This window comes from Euwallacea similis, chromosome 25 (assembly GCF_039881205.1).
Source record: "Euwallacea similis isolate ESF13 chromosome 25, ESF131.1, whole genome shotgun sequence".
Lineage (NCBI taxonomy): Eukaryota > Metazoa > Arthropoda > Insecta > Coleoptera > Curculionidae > Euwallacea > Euwallacea similis.
In genome coordinates this window covers 1,494,414-1,512,050 of record NC_089633.1, presented here as the reverse complement: position 1 = coordinate 1,512,050, position 17,637 = coordinate 1,494,414, and the positions used below count along the sequence as shown (strand labels likewise).

General features: G+C 34.3%; 1 protein-coding gene across 3 annotated transcripts in view; it reads left to right on the top strand.

Annotated features, from left to right (window-relative positions):
- The window catches only part of spen (split ends), a 69,463-nt gene that overhangs the window by 1,428 nt on the left and 50,398 nt on the right, over positions 1-17,637 (top strand). The window lies entirely within an intron of this gene.

The following is a 17,637-nucleotide window of genomic DNA, read 5'->3' as shown; positions in this document are numbered from 1 at the left end:
TGGAAAGGAATAAATCTATTAAATCCTTGCTGTGTTTGCATCATTTCTAAGGAACTATCTGTTGGTCTCAATTAATTTAATTATAACACATAATTATAAATTGTATGGGTTCACATAAAACAAATCTAGAGATAAGTCTAAGAGTTAAATCGAGGAATCAGTCAACCAAAAAAGAGTGTTCCTGAGTTTAACCTAAGATGTTAATTAGCATCTCTTTTAACATTTCATAATTTCTTTATAGTCAGCCTGAGTTTACAGGCTGAATTAGACCCAAAAAATGAATTAAAAAAAACTCCTTAAAAAACATTTAAGGAAAAAATGAACTTTGGAGACAGTGGTAAAAAGTACAATTAGGGATGTATGATTTAGCACTTAGGATATTTAATTTTCCATTTCTAAATATATCTCCAACTATTAGTAGAACATCCCTATAGCCACAGTTTAGTAATAAACAAAAAACTAATACAAAAGTTATATTCCTAAACTGTGCTATTCTAGAAATTTATATAGATACATTTTATGTAAGAGTCAGAATGGAAGCCAAAGAAATATACCTGCATTTGCTACAAATTTACCTGGTAATATATTCCCCTCAGAAGGGCCTTTTTCAGATGCTAATCCTAAACTGATGTAGCAAAAGTAAAAAATAACCCTGGTCCTAACTGTATTGTCTTTGTCTTTCCAAAATCTGGGTGCAACTCTTCAAACATGAGGGAGGAAATATAGAAGGCGATTAATTTGACAACCAGTTTATTTAACACTAATTTTTGAATTCCAATGCAGCAAATCCTTCAAAGTGGACATTTTCTGAATCTCCCATTGCACTCATGAAGTCAACTGTACAAAAAGATTTTTCATAGTAGGTACCTACCTACCTGCCTGTAAAATTTATTAGGTAGGTAGATGGGTAGGTAGGTATAAAGCCTTGAGCAAGCCATTTCACTACTTTAATCTGAAAAATATTGGTAGTTCTTTCATAAGGATGGACCTAACAATAAAATTTGCACAGTACACTTATTATACAAGGTATCTAGAAACTTTATGCAGATATTTTGGAGGCTGTCCTTTAGGTTAAATTAATATGGTTCTTCATTTAAACATAGTGTGGCAAATTCTTCCTTTCAGGGGGTACTATGTTAAAATTGGCTTGTTTCCTGTGTTATTTTCACAAGTACGTTGGAAATTGTTAAATATAAGATAAAAATTAGAGAAAAAAATTCTAAATTAAATTAAAAATAGAATTTCAGGATTGAGGTACCGGTAGCATTACCAAAAGGTTTGGAGTAGTAAAAGAGTTAGTGCAGAAGTAGAATTTTAAACAAATTTGAAATTTTCACTTCTGGAAGTATTTGCGATATCATATGTAAATGCAGGACAATCTTAATCATGAGATATAACATGATAGAATTGATGAATAATAATCTTAAAACAAAAAGTTACTTAGAGGATTACTATAAGAATAAAAGGAATGAGGCTTTTGCCCACCCATGTTTATTGATTTTCTTCATATTTGACTGAATATTTGTTCAGAGCCGCCCCTCATTTACATACTTAGTTCTGGGATAACTTGTATAAAGTCATTGATTGATTGATTTTGAAGTAATTTGTGAACTGCTAAAAAAGCAGTTTAATCTGCAATCTACAGAACTTTTGGTCTGTGGTTAATACAATTTCAAAACCACTATATCTCTAAAAGATTGGAAGGTAAAAACTGGTACAAAAGTTAAAATGAGTTTAAAATTGACCGCGCAAATCTCTTCTCATAACAGAACAGAACAGTTTTTGCTAACAACATAAAACAGTACTAATCATCTCCTCTCCATTCCACTATTATTCGCTTAATTTCTGCCTTTTTATACAGGGTGACACTGAAAAAAGTGTACCGCATGATAGAGGATGTTCAGAAAATAAATGCAAAATCGTTATAGACATTTGCCGAAATTCGAAACGAAAATTAATGCTACTTATGTAAGACCTATTATTTATTCCTTCTTTAATGTTATGCATCAAAATGGTTTTTTTTTTAAAAACGTTTTTTATGAAGAAGGTTAAATAATGTTTTCCACTTTCTGATTGAATGGGAAACTTATATTTATAGAAAAACACTGATGTACCTATTTCCTTATTTAAAGATACCTAGAGTGTACATACTTGTAAGCCTATGGTAGAATCAAAACTAAAATTTTTGTATCAAGAAATGCACCATCAGTAACCGTCTTATCTAATCTGCAAAGTTTTATTTAAATAACTGATACCTTTTTGGAGTTACTTTCAAACTAATATTTTTTAATATAACTTTAACATCCTGTGTCTGGAAAATGAACAGATATCAAGGAAAGTGTACAGGATCTTTTTACCATGTGGCAATTTTGCCAAAAACGGGTACAAAGTTGTGAAAAGCAATGCCAATCCTTCTAAATGATTGTGCTTAGAATTAGCACAAATTTAAGATAGTCTACTATTTTGAAATGGGTTCAATGGAAATATAGAATTATTATTTTTCTATCTACCAATATCTGCACTTGGTACACATTTTATGCTGGTTTGGGCCCAACTAAACCAGGTGCTAACAACGAGTACCCGTAATAATAGTTCAGAAAGTCATAAACAGTCCCAGTAGAACCCACATTAAGCCCCATTTTAAAACCGAGGCCATCCCTTAGTTTATAGTCTGTCCAGGGGTAGGAACAACCACCGGCATAAAAATCTATGATGGAATGACGAGGCGAACGTATTATCGGACCTGAAAATGTCGAGCGACACGGACGGGCTCCACGACATGCACGTTTCACTGATCTCGAGTGCGTATTTTTGCGTTCTTGTTTTTCGGCAGACGGTTCGATACGGTTTCTGGTCATAACAACAACGTTATGGTTTAACTTTCCACTAATGGATATTTTTAGTGTTAAAATATTAGGTTCCAGAGTGGTCCGAGGCACGACAGGGTGAAATCGAGCTTTGCTAAAGCGAACGTCTAGAGCCAGTCAGGACTTTGCATAAGCCCTGCTGCATTATGCAGGGGATATCTAAACCAATTAGGAGACGTTTCGTATTGTGCGGCATCCATTATGGTTTCTGCATTGGTTGAAATTCTTCATGTGCCATGGTAGCGAATCGAGTGACATCTATTATATTGATTTTGCCGTTTAGAATTTAGAAAAAATTCAAACATAAACTCTACTTGAATAGTTTAAAAAAGGTCAGCCATTTTGTTCTAGTGGTGAACTTGAGCAATGTGTCATTTCAAGATGGCGGCCATATCTTAATTGTCAAAATCGACTGTTCTTGGATTTTTTGGTGGAAAGAATGAATTTTTATTTTGATTTTAAAGAATGAAATCAACATTATTTTGTCAGCTTTCAATATTTCGCCCTTGATTTTACTTCAGATTATCCATACAATTGTATCAGTATACCCAAGTACACCACTACATATTCTTAGTATATTCTGATTACTTCAGGCTTTGATGAGAATCTTAGATTCATCGTTACAAAGAAAAATTAAAATACAATGAAACAACGGCTCCCATCGCCTCTGCCTCAATCGGTGGTACCAACATTTAGACTCATAACAATATTCCTTTGTTTTTTCGCCTCGTTTTTTCCACGAGCGATTTTCCCCATCGCACAATGAGGTGAATGCACCTGACGGGTATCGAGGTACTATCGTACACACATTCGATATTTTGCAATGACCAGTTTCTATTTTAATACCGAACGGGGTCGCATTGCGACACACTGACACCTGCTTGCTTTTTCCACTTTTTACGGGTTGGTATCCATGGTTATGTTCTGAGATGTTATGTGGTTTTCCCAATAGAAAATGGAATGTTGATACTACGTGGAGCATACACACTGTCCCTGGTTCTTTAGGACCATGTAACAGTGGGAATTTTTTTTTTCCAGTCAATATCATCAAAAATTTCATTTTCACTCTCACATGTTCCTATAGAAGTTAGGTCATGGCATGTGCCTCATTATGTGTTGTTTATTATTACTGGAATTGACAGAAAGTAACCAGCAAAGACCATAAGACAGTTCGAGTGTATTTGAAACAAAGTTGATACTTGTTATCAATACACTTAATAAGTAGGCACATATTACAATTATCACTGTCAGTGGTACGTGCTGTCTAATGATACTCAGATTGGACAGAAAGTGTTGAATGTGACAAGCAAAGATCATCACAGTACAGTTTGAGTATCGTCAAATAACGTTGACAGGTGATGTCAATGTATTCTAAGATGTATTTGCAGTCAAAGAATCTGTGGATTGGCTTACTTTTTTGGGATGCTCTGTATAAAATAATGATAAACCATAAGTTAGTTAAGTATTAGACGCTGTATTGAAAGACTCCATGCAAGTAAAAGTGTTTTAACTACTTTAAAGTATTGTTTAAGAAATTCGCGCGGTATTTATTGTTACTTTTGTGATTAAATAAAGTTTGTTGAGTTTCACAAAGTTTGGGAATTTGTTTCATTTGCCGCTTGAGCCGCCAATGGGAAGTTAGCATTTCGTAAAGTTAGAAAAATGTAATAAGTGACTAAATGACTTTTCTGTACGGTGAAGACGAGGTTAACCGATTTCGTTGAGATGGCTGAATACAGGAGCTGATAGGGCTGTTTAAAATGTTAGAAGAAAACTAAAAAAATGCTATCAGGAAGGAGATGTACAAGGGTAAAAGGAAAAAAAAACAGGAAGAAACGGATCAGAGGCAAAAAGAAAAATACTAGGAAGAAAGGCGAAGACGGATGGCTACATTTTTAGAGCCACTGGCCGCTAATTGGGAGCAAATATACAATTACATTGATAACCGAATAGACGATCAAAAGAATTCAATAGACGCTTAAAATCGTCAAATTCAGACTCTGTGAGAAGAAATCAAGATCCGAGAAAAATCTAAAGAGTTAGACAAACATATTCTGAAGAAAACGATTTGGGACTTAGACATTGTGGATACATTCATCTTAGAATTAAACTTAATGAGTAAAGAACCTGATAAATAAGTTCTTAAAGATTAGAAATTAGCGGAAATAATTTTATCTGCTGGAAGGTTATGGCGAAGATATTGAGTCAAGAAATACACACCGTTCATAGATTTGTAAAGGAGAAGCTCAACAGAAACCGATCGAAGATGCGTTTGGACTACAAATCAACCGTGAATAGGTAATTTCCAAGAAGGTGATACCGTCTGATTGTATAATTCTCGACGAAAGAAAGGGCTAAGCCCGAAGTCACAGTGACCATGGAAAAGGCCGTACAGGATTATAAAAAAGATAAATGATTTCGTATACAGAATACAGCTTTGGCCAAGATGGAAGTCAAAAGTAGTTCAGGTAGAGGGTTTGATTATATAGAGGAAATGATCGATCATCTTTGAATTTGCAGCAGAACTACTATATTCCAGTCAAATAACTTCTGGTGAAGGGGATGATGTGACGAACGCCAAATTGTCAAGTTGAAATTTTCCTAGACATAGAGAAAAGCAAACGATCATTAAACCTATTCGAAAAGGTTCGACATCCTTCTGGAAGTATCTCACTAATGTCGAAGTTCCAGCCGATGGATATACAGGGCAAAATAATATGAATACCATGTAATAAAGTACAACTTGTTGCACAGTTTATGTTTCTGTATATTACACGCTTTATTTTGCAGCGATTAAAAAAAGCAATGGATGAAATATATGATCTCTTAAATTTCGAAAAAGGGCAAATCAATGGTACTCAATTAGTGGAAGTATCTCTGACGAAAAAGCTGAATTGTTTAACGTTTTACGAACCACAATATCCATATTAATGACAGAATACACGAAACATGGTAAAATATCATCGGCGAAGAGGAGTAGTGGGCAGAATTTAAGTTTAACAGACAGAGATCGACGAACATTAAAAATGATTGTGGCCAAATAACATAGAACTATTGGAGCAAAAGTAACCTCAGAACTCAATACTCACTTGAGTAATAGTGTTTTAACAAAGGCGGTACGGCGGGAGCTCCACAGTGCTAACATTCATGGAAGGGTTGCAATTGTGAGACCCTTTATAACAGAAGTCAACGCTAGGGTACGAAAAAGTTGGTGTCACGATCATAAAATCTGGATACTTAATGATTGGAAAAATGTAGTATGGTCCGATGAATCATCGTTTACATTATTTCCTACAAGCCGGCCGGGTTTATATTTGAAGAAGCTCAAAAGAAGCCTACGATCCGGATTGCCTTCTTTCTATAGTCAAGAATAGGGGAGGTTCTGTTATGATTTGGACGGTTATTTCGTGGTATTCAACTTCATTTACTTCACTGGTCGGATTACTGTGAATGAATATCTCGACATCCTTAATGATGAAATTCTTACTATGACTAACATATTTCTTCTAAACACTACTATATTCCAAGATGATAATGCGTCCATACATAGAATCATAAAGATTCAGTCTTGATTTAAGGAGCATTAGAATGTCATCAAACAGCTTCTCTGGCCAGCACAATCGCCAAATCTCAACATAATTGAACCGTTAGGGGAGGTTTAGAGTAGAGGGTGAGAAGCAGATTTCCACCTTCAACGTCATTGAAGCAATTGGCGGATGAAAAGGATGAGACAATATTCCATTAGAAAATATTCGGACGCTCCACGAATCTCTTCCACGAAGAATTACACCTGTTCTAAAAGCAAATAGTGGCCCCACACCTTATTAATAAATAGATATTGTGTATGTCAGGTGTTCATATTATTTTGTCCATCCCCTGTATAAGAGGATAATGTTTCACAAGTTGGTTAGTTAAGCATTAGACGCTTGAAGAAAAGACTTAGTAAATAAGTACAACTAAAACTGTTCTAAATAGTTCTAAGCATTGTTTAAGTAATTCATGTGTTATTTATTGCTGTTGTGATTAAATAAAGTTTGTTGAGTCTCACAAAGTTTTGGGAAGCACACTTACCGTTGAACCACCGAGAAGTGTAATAATACTTTGAAATTTTGGCTAAAAATATGTAAATTGACATAGAATTTGTATATATAAATCTTGTATGGCTTTGCGTCTCTCTTCAAAAACTGCAATTTTCATCTTTTCCAATATTGACTACATTATTAATGGTCTCTATTCCGAAAACCCTCAATATATCCGCTATTAAATTATTCTAATATCAATTAATGATTAAAACCCAGCGGGCTTTACTACTGCCGCCCATAACAAATGATACTGCATAATTTAGGCTAACAAATAATGATTCAGTACAAAATAAATTGTTTCCTATTTCATTTATCATTGAAAAATACACGTTTCTGGGTAACGAAGCAGATTAATTACCGTGATGTTTCTCTGTATGCATAGATGATTATTACAGGTGTGCATTGCTGTTTATTTCGAAAATAGTATGGTAGTTGCTCAGTAAACATGCCGAATAATATGTCAAATTGTTGAATGCATGTGTACTTTTTTTCAGCTAGTTATTAGCCCATAAAAAAACGAATTTGTGTATTTTGTAGTGCTTTCAGTATTTCAGAACTGCAATATGACATTCATCATTTATTGTCACCCAAAATTATAATTATTTGTGGAATCGATACATATTAAAATGACCAAATTTGGATTTTTGCAGTACTGCGGTGGCTTATTTAACGTCCTTAATTCAAGGCTATGTGCATACTAAGTTTAATTGGAAAACTTGATGATTCACATAATTATTTCCTCCAATACCCATGTCTAAACTATAATTTTATTTGAGTATCATTAAAATACGTGTTTACAGAAACATACAACTAAGGTAGTCTAATTAGCTATTTACCTACATGTTAGTGTATTACCTCAGCATTTTTTGTTTTCGTTCAATTTCCATTATCAGACATACCTAAATACACAAGTTTAGAAATTTCAAAGGTCATTTAAAAGCTAAAAGTTTTCTGTCATGTCCAAAAAAATATGTGTTTTGAACAGAATTAATGTCAACGCATATGTGGATACTTTTTTATCTTAAAAAAAAATTTACCATTGTGCGTATAAATTTCTCTGGAAATTTTTTTGAAGAAGAAGGACATCGGTCTCCTTTGTGATAGAGAAAATAATTCTATTTTAAATTATTGATGATTTTTTAGGCAGTTTACAATGAGTTTTCGATAACGCGCGACATGTTAACCTCAGTATTATTAGAATTAAAGCATTGAAACTTAGCAAATGTCAACTTGGTATTACTAAATTTATTTTAACAAATAAACTGAGTCAAGGAAACTTGCATAACGTCGTAAAACTGCATTTATTTTCTTCAATATTGAATTTTTTGCACCCCTTCTCGTTTGAAAAATAAAGTCCTATATAGAAAAAATGCATATTTCCCATAAAACTCCTTTAGCGGCCTGGCCATGTCTTTGTTGATACCTTTGTTTCTCTACCATGGTTTTAGTAAATATTTATAATGATATTGATTTTACTTTTTTTTGAACCAGGCACTTTTACAGCTAAGTATATTTTCTGTTTTTGCTTACTTGAAGCATACTATTTTAAGGTATGCTTTTATTATTTGTATTCTTTACGAGATAAAATAGATAAAAATAATTCTTTCTAGAAATATACAAAGTATGCAAATTGTGAAACGCGCATTTTTTCCAGTTACTTGGCAAGAGAAAATACTGAGCATAAAACTTGCTTAAAAAATAAAAAATAGCTGTTTTTAGCAAATGTTTAGTTCACTCATGTGAGCGATTAGAGCAGAGACAATATTTGTTGTACTCGCTTATGCTGATGCTCATGCCAATATCAATCAGATAGTGTCTATTTCATTTTAAAAAATTTTTCTCAATATGAATAATCAAACAAATGTTAACTGCACTTCAAGTTCTGAAATACCAGATATACAAAAACGGATATTGATAGGAAGAGAATTTTTAGTCTCCGTCCAAAGATATTTTTGTGTTATTTCTTTACAGCTTTTCCTCAACGTAAAATCAATTTCTCAACCGACAATATTAGCAATCAGACTAACAAATATCATCCTGAGAGTAGTCTCTATACAGATCTTTGTAAAATCAGCTTACAGTGAATGGATTGCTTGTCTGCCAAAGCCACTTAAGTGGCACAAAAACCGCCTCAGCACATCCTGTCTTCCAAACCTGTTTCTTTGGACCACTTCATCCATCCTGCCTTGTTTAGGTTTATCCCAGGCAGTTATTCTCCTTTTTCATTCGAATCTAAAATGCTGAGCATTCAAAGCATTAACATCCCAACATGCAACAGAGCCCTCCCCCCTCCTCACCCCTGCGCCTTTCATCAACTGGTTGAACTAGCTAAAATGGTTTAAAATTGCAAATGTATTCTGGTGAACAATGACACGCCATTACCGAAGTGGGTTAAACTTGAGTGTATGATAAATTTGTATGTACATGAATAAATTGTTCGTGGCGACTGCACGTTCGTCGTAGTCGTTGGTAGGTGTTTTTGCCATTGTAAGTTGATGCGCCCACTCAAGTGGTTTTCTCTTTTGTCTCAATCAATTATCGTTTATGTTTGATTTCTCTGCAAAATTCATATTTGGTTGGTAATTAGCAACAAAGTTTTCTCCTCAAGTAATTTAATCTTAGTAAGTACCATAAAGGTAGCACTATCAAATTCCAACCATCTCAGCGTTTTCTATGTTAAGTAGGCAGTTTGATTCTGATCATGAATCGCCACTGCATGTTCCAAGGCAATTTTAACCTTCTCGTTACGTTGAAATCGTGGTGCAGCCTAACCGTGCCATATCACGTTATATTCCTTCTACTGAACCTTGTTAAGTATATGCCATCTATTTTTCCAATTGCAGCATTTAGCAATTTCCTTTCGGGGGCGTAAATAGGAAATTAAATAAATATTTCTTCTAAATGATGTCCTCCAGCTGCTCAATCCTTTACGTTTCCAAATGATCTAACAGTTTAACTCATTAAGGGACTGTCTTAATGGGCAGAATTCTTAATTACTGAATCCAATTTGGAGATGCCAGCATTTGTAATCATCATTTATTTTAATTGTTCTCGGAGACCCTTCGTTTTAGGAGATTATGCGGGGTTAAATTGATATCTCTGTGTTTAGTAAGTTTTGGGCCAAGTTTAGTGTCAGTAGAGGGTATATTCCTGATGAAGGAATGTGACTAATAATAATTATCGATTTTCGGCCTTAAGGAGCCTAAACCTTCATTACAAGAAAAAATACGGGAAAAATAATCAAATATTCCCATGTGGAAAATATCTCTTTGGCCTGTCTGACCCGCAGCCAGGCCGCAGAGAGTTAAATCGAACACGAAACGCCCCGTTGCCACATCTCCCTTGCAGAGCCGTGAACAATTATCACCCACCCGCCATCTTGACAATACTCTCCCACATTATAATCTGTGTGCTGCTCCAACCCAACAAAAACCTTCAGAAATCCGACCTATTGACACTCACCGTGTATAACACAAGAAATAATGCCTAGCATTGTTGTCTTCCACGTATTTGTATATCCTTCACAATCGGGCAACAAGGCCGTACCCGGCAACTCTCTCGAATAAATTTTCTCGTTCCGCCTTGCCGCAGTGCTGGCAACGCCGTCGACCCCGGTCGCAAGCCCGCCCGGCAACATTGCATTGTTATGTAAGCAGCTGTGTCAGGTTGCGTGACGTCACTAATTCTATGAAGTATCGAAACTACTAACTGCTGTCCATGGTGCCATGGCTATGACCGTTGTTTTAAGAACGTTTGAAACTGATTTTGTTTCGAAATTGGTAGTAAAATAAAAAGTTTATTATTGGTTAATCAATTATTGGTTTTAATGTTGTTTATTATCGGCAGTTTGGGGATTTATGCCCTTTGGGTGTAACGAGGAGGGAACGCCTCTTCATTCCTGTGTTCCATGGTCATAAAGGGGGAGTTTTATGGTTGTTGTTAGACTGGTATGAAGATTTGTTATGTTGTAGACATGAAAATATGCTGTTGTAAAGCATGTGTTTGCAAAATATTTACGTTATGAATTGATTACGAGTATCCACTTTTATTTTATTTCAATATTTAAGTAATTTATTTAAAGATTTGAAAGAAAAATTCTGAATTTTAATTCAATTACCAATAGCGAATTCGGGGACTCACCGGTGCGATAACAAGGCTGATTTTTGATCGTGTTTGTTTTATTATGACTTTTAGCGACGTATTAAGACATTCAAATATCTTTCGTCGAGATCGGCGGTCTTAGTAGCGTACTGATTGTGAGCTGGTGCAGGTGCTGGACTTCTCCATTATATTTTGGTTGATTTTATTGAACATAATATTTCTGTAATAAAATTTAATAAAACTGGCTTCACTGTGTTCACATCGGGGTTCACGCTATCATTACATTCTTGTCTGGAGCCTCTCCCTATAATTTTCATTTGCTTAATGGCAATATTGCATGGAAGTACATCAAACACCATAAATTATGCAGTTTCAGCCAGTTATTTATGGCAAAAATTTTCAGCGAGCGCCTGTCAGTTCCCCCTATACTCCTTTAGTCCATATTTATGAGACTGCTTTTTCTAAAAACTAATATAAATACTTTATTTTTAATCAATATGCAGGTCCAGGTCACTCGATTTTCGTGTTTTATGGCCAGTTTTATTATTGAATTTTTATCAACATTAAAATTAAACAGCTTGTTGTGAGAAAAATACATTTTTAATTAATTTTTTTAGAAACTATTAGAGATGTGTTACATCACTGGAATCAGCTAAAAGAGACCTGTCCAACGAAGCAATAATATACAAAGTGAACCATTTAAAAAACAACTTTAACAGAGCTCAAAAACCACCATCAATAGAAACAATTCGAATCCGCTACTGAATTGTAATGTAAAATATTGTCATCTTAATTTTCTATAATATCCAGACGACGTCACGTCTAAATGGAAGACTTTTAAGAAAACGTTTTGTATATCGAAAATGCTTCATGTTAGCCGTGAAACAATGTCACTATCAAATTTCATTAAGAAATGGGGCACGATCTATCTATTACCGTGTTGCTTAGATTGCATAAATCCACAAAAAACACTCTGTAAGTACAGGATGTTAAAGTTTTATATATATTTTTTATATGTTGCCTCCAGCTCGGACAGTTTTAGAGATGTGTACTTGAAATTTTGACTGTTTTATATTTATTTTGGTTTAAATCAATAGCATCTATGCAGCACTACTGCTATATCCTTTCAAACTTTCTCGTAGTACGCCACTTTGTTCTGAAAATTTGAATTCCCTGTTCAATTTAGAAAGTTTTACGTAAACATTAAAATGAAAGGGACGGTAAAGTTTCTACATCGAACAGTTAATACGATTTTCGACAAAGAAGTGGCCAGTGACGCACTTTAAATTAGTGACAGTAAAAAAGTGTCCTTAGTATCCCTTCTGATATTGAGAGTATCATTCTATCTATTTTAAAAATCACTTAAATATAAACTGAGTGTCCTCATGTTAAAATTTAAAAGAGCAAAGAAATGTTGCAAGACAAAGATAAGTCAAATAGAGAAAAAATAAGTGAAGCTTTGACACTCCGTAAATATATTGAAAGCGTGTATAATTGGAATAAGATAAATGGAGCCAAATATTTCTGTTGAAAGAAAGTTATGTACGTGAAGTTGCGTCTATTACGTAGCGATGGCCGTGTATCTTTTAACATTTTGGTGTCGAAAAAGTTTTGAATATATGCGTTTAAGAAAAAAAATGAATTAATTAGGATACAGAAGTTTTAACTTCTAAAGCAAATCGGCATCGCACAGACATTCACGAAGCATTAAATTTCCCTTCCTTTTAATGTAATATCGACAACGTCGCAGAGCGTAGACGCGGCAACGCGACGCTATTCGGATTCTGTTAATGTAAAGCCGGCCTATAAAAAGGATTTTATCTGTAGGTGAAACGGCTAAAGTAACGTTATGTCTTTTATGTGCGGCCCGAGTGTTCGAGATATTCAGCTTTTACGACTTTCGCGAGATAAAGGTTTAATGCACGACCACGTTTTTCCTCTTTTTGGCACAAGCGATTGTCGTCTGCAGCCAACGCGAGCAAATCTCGCATCCCCTTGTAGAAGAACCGCATTCGCGAAATTCCGCAATTAAAACCCTGTTAATTACATTGCGGCCATCCTCTCTCGCCCAGACGAAAATCGACAACCCCGCAGGAAAGTTTCCAACCGCCCGGGAACCGGGTCGCCCAAAACTTGTTCCGCACAAAACTTTCGTTTGCCCTCCCTTCCTCCCTTGCCCTAAAGGTCCCTGTGTTTTGCCCGCCCCCTCCTCCCATTTGCTCCCTTCGGAGTAAAACGCGTAGGCGCTGTTGCAAAACAGGAATTGCCAGGGCCATCGAGGGGTGGGGGCAGGATCAGAGCTGTTCAGGGCGGTGGCAATGCTGCGTCCAATTTCCAACCGAGTGAATAATTTTTTTCTTTCGAAGTACCACAAATGTCTTATCCACATTTTTTAATTAACGTAGAACCAATCCCGTTACTGAGGTACCGGACGCAAGTCATGGCGTTACATTTATTTATTATCTGTTTTTAATCTTTGGCTTATTGAACTGCATTGAAATGTCTTTATTTTGCAGAACAAAGGCTGTTTTTATTGCGAAATTAATTTCTCCAAGGCGAGAACGTGCAATGCAAATCGAGGCAGCATGACTGTACCTTGGGCAACACCAACTAACTACTTATGTATAAATAACTTATCCGAGATATCGCTGTGACATGGATATTGGAATATGTAATAGGAACTTTTATTTTTTTATATTTCATATCTAATCAGAAAGTAATAATTTCATTTATGATTGATAAATTATTAGAAAACAATCTGATAGTTTCTGAGCAGTCAAGGCCAAAAGCGAAATCAAAATACCCTGTTGTTCTGTGGCTTGAACTTCTTCCACCTTCCAAGAACATTTTCTTGCAATAATAATCAATTTATATATCATGTAGAGTAGCCTTTTACTTTGTTTATATTTATGTTTTGACCTTCGTTTTAATAGGCTGGAATTTTTGTTATAAGTTACGAAATGGTTTTAGAAAATTGAGTTTTTTTAGTACATTACACGGAAAAAAATTAATAATAGTGCCTAAAATTGATATTGATACGGATATTTGAAATGCATCGAATTGCCCCAAAGGAGTTGCATTAATTAGTAGTTCTTTTGATAAAGCAGGAGTCATTTTGATATTCTGGGAAATTGTTGAAAATAAAGCAGAATATCTTTTATACCAAAATGATTTGAATTACTTCATAAACAGGAGTGTTAATTAAATTAATTTTTGTGCTTAGGAGTGGCCATCACTCCAGATAATTCTTTTAATCCCCATCTTTTAAAGATCGTCTTGCGTCAATAATGGAAAAAAACAAAATTAACTAAATATTACTGTCTCATTATTTAGAATTATTTGATTTTTGAAAAGAAAAGCATAATTAAATTGGGTGCAATCCTGATTTAATTTTTAGAAACATCAAGATTGTAATCAAAACCTTAAAACTAAAGCGATTGTGGTTAATCATTAAGAATGAAGAGATTCCTGGCTCCAAGAGATACCAAAAATGAAATTTTAGGGTGAACCTGTAATGATTACATTTGTTGCTAATTTTAAGTCTCATAAAGAAAATTGAGATTTTTACTTTCAGACTTTTCTAAGTAGTCTTTAAGTTACAGAGTGAAGTGTCTTCCTATCTATAAATAAAATTTTGTATTTAATAAATAAAACTTTCAGAACTTTCTGTTTTATTGTTGCAGAAATGAACTGGATTTGTATTATGCCTTACTGTATTGGACCAAAACGCGTTTGTATATGTATAATGGCCGCATTCAGTTGAATAAACAATTTGTTCTGATGAATGCAGCCAATGCGCTCCTATTTAGCGACGCATAGCTACAACAAATATAATTACACTTATAATAACACACCTTTATAGCATAGTGGTACTTGTAACGTTGAGTACTTGACTTACAAATTGTTTCCAATTTCTTAATTACAGAGAGCAATATAATATAATACAGTCAATTGTTTGTGACATATCATATTATATTGAAGTTCATAAATATTTATATCTATATTTGTTATGACTCATGAAAAATACAGGATGAATCAGTTTATACTCAGTCCGTTTTGCTCTAGTTGTTATCTACATATTAAATGCCTCTATGTAACCTTGAGATATTTTTGTCCCATGCATTTTTATGTGTTAGAGAGTTATTGTAGAGTAATCTCCGAATGCAAAACGCTTATAGCCGTCTCATGTGGACTACCAGATACGTAACAAACTTTGGTAAAAACAGTATTTTGTATCATTTATTTCCATTTTTATAGGCTGTTTGTTTTTAAATCCACATGTGAAGACGCTTCTTATAGCAAAATTGTGGGCATTGTTAGAACAAGATGTGAAAGACCAATAAATTTCTAGATTTAACAGAAAATTCAACTTTTTAAAAATAATGAAGCAGTGACGTGCCACAAAAGATTTTACATGGAACAATGGGGTTTGACCTCTGAAGGAATATCACACTATATTATTTAGTATGATCCTAATGTATGGAATAAATTCATTATATCGAAAATGGGCAATATTTGACAAGCATCCTAAAACACGCCTATTTTAATCCTTAAAGGGTCTCATTTTGGTAAAAATTTTAGAAACATGACGTCACCAGGGTGAGCGTAGTGATGTAAACGAAAACTTTTTTAAATATAAATGGGAGTCATGTAACACTTCTTTCGAAAGGACTCTTCATCGCTTATTCAACAGTATAATTATTTTTTTCTCAACTTTTAAATAAAACAGTTTATTTAGTAAAATTGTTTAATTCTTTAGCACTATTATAAATGTATAAAATATTGTATAAATATCCTATTTGCGTTTTTGCCGGTTTTTGTGGTTTAGCAAAAAAACACCGAAAAAAAGTAATGCCTACTTACTGACATGCAGAATGGTAAAAGAACAGCATTCCAATTTCACATTTATTAGTTGATGTACTGCGAGTAAAGTTATATAATTTTCATAGATATTAAAATAATTAATCGATTAATGAAGCTTACAGAGACAGAACGAATTGAAATTTTAATGATGATTGGATATGGAGATAGAGCAGGGACTCGGACAGAAGTGTGTAATTTATTTAATGCTAAGTACTCTAATTGGGAACCCGTTTCGCTATCAACAATTAGTAATCTTAAAAGGAAGTTTCGGGATATCGACCATATTAAAGATTTCCCCAAAACTAGTAGAAAATCCATTTCCGAAGCCAAGAAACTTGAGGTGTTTCTTGCATTTCAAGAAGATTCCCATACCAACTTAAGGCAAGATGATAATTTACACCATTCGACGGTCATTAGAGCGTTAAAAAAGGAAAAGTGACAGCCGTACAAAATAGATTTGGTCCAGGAACTATTAGAAAATGACTTTGATAGTCGAATCGAATTCTGCGAGACTATTTTGGAACATTGTAACAGAGATGAAGGCTTTCTAGAAAAAGTAATTTCTCAGATACCCGTTTGCTTAACGGTCACATAAATCGCCAAACATATCGATATTGGGCACGTGAAAATCCTCACTGGATGGAGAAGTCTGGTATGCAATATCCAGAAAAAGTAAGTGTTTGGATCGGAATTAGAGACAACCAAATCATAGGACCATACTTTTTTAGGAAAATTTAACTGGTGTTCAATATCTTCAATTTTTTCAAGAATATCTGCTGCCACAACCAAATCAGCAGGATGAGGTGTCCCTCACTATGCCGTTGATATAAAAACCTACTAAAATAACGTTTTCCTAGATAGATGGATTGGGAGGAGGGGATCATTCGAATGGTCGCCAAGATCACCCAATTTGACTTCGTTGGATTTTTTTTATGGGGATACTTAAAGAGCAATTTAGAAGAATTGGAGGCGCGCATCGAAACGAAAATTACTCAACTAACCCTAGAGATTCTAGAAAATGTTAAAAAAGAATTAACTGCCCGGATTTCGCATTGCATAATTGCTGCAGGCCGTCAGTTTGAGCATTTATTATAATGTCATAGAATTAATTAATTTCGCTAAATAAACTTTTTCAATTAAAAGTTGAGAAAAAAATAATTATACTGCTGAATAAGCGATGAGGAGACATTTCTAAAGAGATGTCACATGACCTCTATTTATATTTAAAAAAGCTTTCGATTACATCATTACGGCCACCCTGGTAACGTCACGTCTCTAAAATGTTTACTAGAATGGAACCCCTTAAAAATTAAAATAGACCTGTTTTAGAATTTTTGTTATATGCCGTCCATTGCAGATATAATGAATTTATTCCAAACATTTTCGCCATTCTGTATATACACATATCTTTTATATCCTGTATCTCAAAAACAAGTCCTGCTGCTAGTGTAAACTGTCTCTCATCCCATACACATAATTTTTTAGAAGAATTCCTCTTCATATTTTAGTAGTTGCCTAAATCCTTGATAGTAATGTGAAGTATACCTTACAAGATAGATGCAATCGCTGTAACTTAAATGATTTAACAGTACGTACATAATAGTTTCAAATGCCATATAAAGTTAGATATTTGAGTATTCGCACGCAAACATTCTGTCAGTCTATGTGTCGATGAAATTGACTTACGTTTGTTTATTATTTTATCGTCTAGAAGTAGATTTAAT